General features: G+C 36.0%; 1 pseudogene; it reads left to right on the forward strand.

Moving 5' to 3' along the window:
* Positions 1 to 356: 356 nt before the first annotated feature.
* Positions 357 to 1,065, forward strand: LOC114086968 (CD9 antigen pseudogene; annotated as a pseudogene).
* The last annotated feature ends 6,178 nt before the right edge of the window (positions 1,066 to 7,243 follow it).

Here is a 7,243-nt window from a genome sequence, read left to right on the forward strand (position 1 = left end):
GAAGATCACAAGTTCAAGACCAGATTCAGCAACTTAGTAAGACTCTGTCTCAAAAGGACTGAGGATGTTGCTTAGTGTGGGGGGATAAAGCTTAGTGATAAATTGCCTCTCGGTTCTGTGAGTTCAATCTCTAGTATAACAAAAACAAAACAAAACAAAACTCCCGATCTCTCTTGGATAATTTTAGGAAGCTGAAATAAAACATGATTGTAAAAGCAAAATTTATTTCTGATGAAGAATTAACATCTTTTTTGCAACTTCGAGCACCTCTGTCCAGCGCCAGAACCCTCCTGTCCCAACTGCAGTGCACGCCCAGGTCCCAAACCAGTCTGGCCCAGGCCAATCCATCCTGCACCATGCCAGTTAAAGGAGGTACCAAGTGCATCAAGTACCTGCTCTTCAGATTTATCTTCATTTTCTGGCTTGCAGGAATTGCAGTTCTTGCTATTGGACTATGGCTCCAATTCGACTCTCAGATCAAGAGCATCTTTGAGCAAGAAGGTAATAATTCCAACTTCTACACAGGAGTTGCATTCTGATTGGAGCTGGGGCCCTCATGATGCTGTGGGCTTCCTGGGCTGCTGTGGGGCCATTCAAGAGTCCCAGTACATGTTGGGATTGTTCTTTGGCTTCCTCTTGGTGATATTTGCCACTGAAATAGCTGCAGCCATCTGGGACTATTCACACAAGGATGAGGTGATTAAGGAAGTCCAGGACTTTTACACCTACAACAAGCTCAAGACCAAGGATGAGCCCCAGTTGGAAATGCTGAAAGCCATCCACTACGCGTTGAACTGCTGTGGTATAGTTGGAGGTGTTGAACAGTTTATCTTGGACATCTGCCCCAAAAAGGACATTGTCAAAACCACCCAAATTAAGTCCTGCCCTGCGGCCATCAAAGAGGTCTTCAACAACAAGTTCCACATCATTGGCGCAGTGAGCATCCGCATCTCAGTGGTGATGATATTTGGCATGATCTTCAATATGATCTTGTGCTGTGCTATCCGCAGGAGCAGTGAGATGTTCTAGAGTCAGCTCACATCCCTGAGCAGGAAAATCCACCCCCAAAGATTGGGAGGGAAGGTGATTTTTTTTTTTTTTTTTTTTTTTTGCCACTAATGTTAGTGTCCTTCTGCATTTCTAAACAAAAGTTATTCTGTGTTTGTCATTTTAACTCTTTATTCAACATTGCCATTTGTAATTGAGAGATTTGGGGGTTTGGTTTGCTTTGGTTTATATTTTTGTTGTTATTTATTTTTGCTTGTATGTTAAGCAGAAATCCTGCAATGAAAGGTACTATATTTGCTAGACTCTAGACAAAAGATATTGTACATAAAGAGAATTTGTCTTAAATAGATACAAATATCTATCAAATTTAATCAAGTTGTAACATATTGCAGACAATTTGATACATAATAAAAGATTATGACAATATAAAAAAAGAATTATCATCTTTTATACATATATGCCTTTTGAATCCCAGAAGAGTGAGTCTCAAGTTCATGAATTATTTCATTTGTCAAATTCCTGTTCTCTCTGCATCTGAGTCTGATTCACCCTCATAAGGAAGATGCTGACACCTGGGCTGAACTGCTGTTCCACTTGCCTCCTCAGAAGCTTGTATTCTATAGCTTTGCACAACAAATTCTCCTATCAATCAGACTTAGCCAACATTCTTCTTCATGATCTATCTGATGCACTTTCATGTTTATTTACAAATATAGTGTAAAATATAAAATCATTCAATTGTTCATACCTCCATTTCTCCCAACTTTAAAAGCACAATGAGTTGCTGAGTCACATTAAAATTCTATCTAATGTTATGATGGTTAATGATAAAACTTACCCTAGGGAATAGATAAAATTATTCTTTAAAATTACTTTGGTAGTTCAAATTCATTCAGTCAACAATTACTCATTGAATACTCGCTTTGTCCCAGGCATGTTTTAGACGCTAGAATTACTGCCATGAACACTACATTTTCCCATGAATGGAGCCCTCTATGAACTTCAGGACACCAACTCATGGTTAAGAGTTAGATAACAGACAGATCAACAAATAAATATAGGATACTTCAGGTGGTACTTCCTACACAGAAAAAGCAGCAGAATAAGGTGGATGTGGCAGGGGTATTTATTTTACATACTGTGTCCATGAAGACCCTTCTGTAAGGTGACATTTAAGCAAAAGCATGAAGGCAGCAGAAGAGTAAGGGGTGCAGGGGTTGAGAAAGTTTACCTAGGCATTAGGCCTAATGCCTGAGTGCAAGGTTCAGTGAGGGACATACATGGACATCATTGTGGCCAGAACAAGGGAGACTGAGGGACAAATAGTCGCAGATGAAGAGGGGAAGCCTGTACCTTTGAGACTATGCCTTCCATTCTGTGAAAGAGGCTTACTGGTGTGTTGTCCATGCACTTGAGCTGCTTGGTAAAGACAAGACCAGGGGAGAGCAGCAGTGAAATAAGGAATAACAGTTAAGAAGTTTTTGCAATAGTCCAGGAAAACGATGATGTAAATTTAACCCACAAGAGCAAGCAGAGTTTTGTTCTGCTTACTATTGATGTAAACAGGCCTCTCTAAAGTTGGAACAATAGGACAGCAACAATTTAGTTGTGCTTATAGATTCTGTGCATCAAGAATTTGGACAGGGGGCTGGGGATGTGGCTCAAGCGGTAGCGCGCTCTCCTGGCATGCGTGCGGCCCGGGTTTGATCCTCAGCACCACATACAAAAAAAAAAAAAGATGTTGTGTCCTCCGAAAACTAAAAAACTAAATAAATAAATATATTTTTTTAAGATTCTCTCTCTCTCTAAAAAAAAAAAAAAGAATTTGGACAGGACACAACTGGACAGCTTTCCTCGCCTTTGTGAAATCTTCTTGGGCCTCAGATAAGAAAACATGAAGACAGAGGGATGGTGACTCAATCGCTGGGGGCTGGTACCTTTTGAAGCTTGCTTAGTCAAGTATCTGGTAGGGGACAGTCATTGTCCACCAAAAAAACTATTTGTTGCTTCTCCATGTGTCTTCGGATTCCTCAAAGTCTTCTGGTTGTGTTACAAGGTTGAATGCCTCAGTGAAGCTGAATGACCTTTACAAATTGACAAAAACTCTCTCTGACCAAACGTCAAACTTCAATCAAGCTTCATTGAGCACTTTTTTCCTACTAGCTTTAACCTTGCCTCTCATCCTGTGTTTGGTGTGCTAATTTCAATTTTAGCAAAGAGTCACAAGTCAGTTTCATGAAACTCTCCACTTTTGATATCTAATTCTAGGCTTGCGTTTAGTAAGAATACGGTTAGATTCATTTAATAAGAATTACCCCACACTTGGTATCTTTTACTAATGTCTTATCAACTGTCCTCTCACCATGGTTTTAGGCCACATATCTCTACCTGTCTTTAATATATTCATAATTGAAGTTCAGTCTTTATCCTCCATTGCAGTAGTTTTGAATAAAGTCTGTCTTATCACTTTACCACATATCAAAATAATTTCTTCTTTGATAAAGTCTAGCCTCATAATTTTGTTTATGGAAGTAGTTGCCAGCCCACTAATAATGCAAGACCAGAAGTCTTGGGCTCTATTTCTTGGTACCGGAGAGGTGATATCTCACCGCAAAAAGAACATGCAAAATAGGAGATATTGCTGTGGACATATTTTGAAAATAGAATTTTCCTCAAGGTTGTATGAAGGAGAATCATAGAAGAAATAAAAGAAACTATTAAAAGGTGTTTTCTGTTGGTGTTTTAATTTTTACCAAAACGTCAAGCACATGTATTTCATAAATAAAATAATTGTTTTTATTCTCCTTGGAAAATAATTTGTATTCAATATATCATAGGGTTAAGCTCTCAGACTAACTCCATCAAAAGTTTAAGTGATTCATAGATAACTTCCTATCTTGGTCTTGGACAGGGAACTCTTTTCTCTGAATCTCTTTCAGAGTCTTTTTATTTAATAGAACAATATTTTTGTTTTTTAATAGAACAATATTTTTTATTTAATAGAACAAATTCTGTACATACTGATTGACTAATCCCCCCTCATACCACACATAAGCATATACACAAACAAACATACAAACATATGTAATATGAGAGAAAGTGGAATAGAGTTTCCATAGTCAGAGTAGTTTTGCCTTGTTCTGAAAGAGTAGTAAAAAACTCATTTAAAGTGGATGGGGATTAAATGTAGACATACTCTAGGCTAAATAACATACAGAAATGAATTCTCCTCAAGGTGCAATTCATTCAAAAAGAGGATTTGAAATTCGATCAAATGCCAATGCGAAGGCATATAATGCTTGAATGACATTAATTAGCTGAATATTGAGCCCAGGAGCAAGTGAGGCTTATCCACTGAATATGTACATAAGAATTTCCTATCAAGGAGAACCACAGAAAAATATCTGGAGCGGCTTCTTCCCTCTTCTTTATATTCAGGTTCCTATTACCATATTTTTGAGGAAAAAAAAAACTATGCAAATATAAGAGTTCCAACTTAATAGCAAACTGGTCATAAAAGTGAGCCTTTTTCTTTTGTGACCAAATGCCTTTAAAAAGCATCTGAATCATGAAAATATTTAAGAAACTATGAATTTAGCTGGACTATGTTTTAAGATATCAACTAAAAAGGAGGATTTCAAATATCTTCTTATAAATCTTAGTTTCAGAGAACTTTTTTATTCTCTAGCTTAACAGCACTATTTGGTAAACACTAGCTCTACATTTCTGAATCATCCGTGGCTTCTTTCATTGGTTTTATCTATCTTGGACATTTTTTTGTTTACTATTTATGTAATTTAGGATCATGGAATGTTACTCTGATTGTCGTCTTTTTTTCCCCCAAAATGAAAATTATGAACCAGACTAAGGTGACCAATTGTAGTAACTTTGATAGCACAATCTTCTTAAACCTTTTCCAAATTCAGCTTGGCCACCCTGATTTAAATAAAGACTCATAAGTAATTTCAATATTTTTGTATATAATGATTTTTTTCTATGCTACCATGTATTTACTTTGAAAGTTAATAATAATAAATTATACTATTATTGCTGCTTTCTTATATGTGTTATACTCTATCTTTAATTTGAACCAACGATTTTTGAGTTTCAGGAATATTTCAAAGACAAATCAGCAAAAGGCCAGAAAAGAATCAGTGTGGCAGTGCAAGCTAGGAAATAAACTAGCAATTTAAAGATCATGACCTCTAATACCATTTTGACAATTAACTTATCATCTAACCTTCTGCTAGTCGCTTGCCCTCACGTTGCCTTTTTTCTGAACTTTGTGAAAATGAAAATGACAACACTGTGGTTACTGCTCAAAGGAACTGAGAAGAAAAAAAAAACTGGTATAGGTGATGTAAAATACTTTACCAGTCATAAAATGCCACATAGGTGTTCTATAACAGCTTCAGAGCTCCATAGTTTAATACGCAACTAATTTTTCCTTTAACAAAGTGCTAGCAGAAGCAACTAAGATCAAGCAGGAAAAGATGCAAAACTCCTGGTCATAACAGAGCATGTTCATTTGAAGTGATTTTATGGGTAGATGTCGGTAGAGGCTATGTGATCAAATGTGTACAGTAACCCGGTCATCACATTCTACTTGACAGTGAGTAGTCAGACCAGCTGCGGCTAGAAGCTGGACTGCATATCATTACAGTCCCCTGGGTGTGTTCCTCTTTAAATGAGTTTCTGTGTGTGGTATGTGTGTGTTTTGTCTAATGGCACTGTTTCATGGTAAACAATCAGAATTAGCAGAAATGTTTTCTGACATTTGAATATGTTCATCATGCCATTTTCCCTTTGAAATTCTAATTTCATTTACTTAAAACTGACGTTAATTATTTCAAGGAATCTTTCCCCATATTATTATTTTACTTAGGGATTTAGCTATAACTAGATGCTGCCTAATATAATTCATGCTGCATTCAGAAATATCTTATTGCTTTTCTGGTTCTTCCTTGTTGTTCCTAGGAAGAGGAATAAAAATAAAAGATTAAGCGTCATCACCTCTCACAGAAAAGTTACCTTTTAGTTTTAGTCACTTGTCAACTTACCATTTAATGCTTAAAAACAAACAAACAAACAAAAAAAAAACTATAAGCCATCTGAAGAAGAGTCCTAAATGAGGATAGGGAAGACACAGTAAATCAACATATAATAAGATTTTAACATGAATTGAGTAGTTTGTATACAGCAATGTAGGTTGTTTTCACTACAACTAATACTCCTGGGTCATTATTAGATTAAAATACAAAGGACAATGACACAATTCCATCTGGATAAATATCATTTATTAGCTGTACATCTCTGAATAATCTTTTTTTTTAAACACTCACCAGCTTCTTCTTCACTTATTCATGCATTTAAAAGGATTCACTTATAGCTGCTACTTACTAGGCATTACTAATGCACTGGAGACTCAATGAGTAGAAGGGATAAAAGTGCCTGCCTTGTGAAGTTTTCATTTCAGTACACACTGGAAATAATGCCTTTGTTACCCACTTCACAATGCCGTGACAACATGGATACAATAGTTTATTTAAAAAATGGTCTGTAAACAATTAAGTGCTACATGAATATGTTACTCTCCCTATTATGTTAATGTTATTATTACAAATATTGCTGAGTGTTAGAAACACACACTTTAAATAATTAATAGAAGCTTTCTGACGTAAGAGTAGAGGTAGGTAAAGAAAAGAAGGGATTTAACATGGAACAAGCTGAGGACAGAATTTTTTATGTTATTGGGTTTTCTGAGAGCAACTACATTTTTCCTCTGGTAATAAAATGGGAGGAATTCGAAATAGTGAGAAATTAATTTGAACAAGATATCAGAAGATTTGCATGCATGACTGTGTATGATCTGTTATGAAGGAATGTGAAGTGGTGAGAATGGAACCCCTGAGCTTTCAACAGAAGTATGACTTTGGTTTGCTTTACATTTCACCTAAAAAAAAAAGTAGAAAAAAGGTCATATTTGGGAGACAAGAATTTGGGAAAATAAATCACAGGACTCTGAAGTAAAAGGGTAAAATAGTGAGACTCCAAACTGTAAAGCTGGGTGTAGAGACAAGGGTGAAGTCTAGAAACACAGTTAAAAGAGAAATAATTATAACTTGGTGATATGATTGGGAAGGTTTGGAAACATTCCAAATGTAGAATAAGTTTTTCTGGTTTAAATAGGTAGATTAAAGCACTATCAATAAGAAGAAAAAAATACATGAACACA

Source organism: Marmota flaviventris, chromosome 6 (assembly GCF_047511675.1).
Source record: "Marmota flaviventris isolate mMarFla1 chromosome 6, mMarFla1.hap1, whole genome shotgun sequence".
Lineage (NCBI taxonomy): Eukaryota > Metazoa > Chordata > Mammalia > Rodentia > Sciuridae > Marmota > Marmota flaviventris.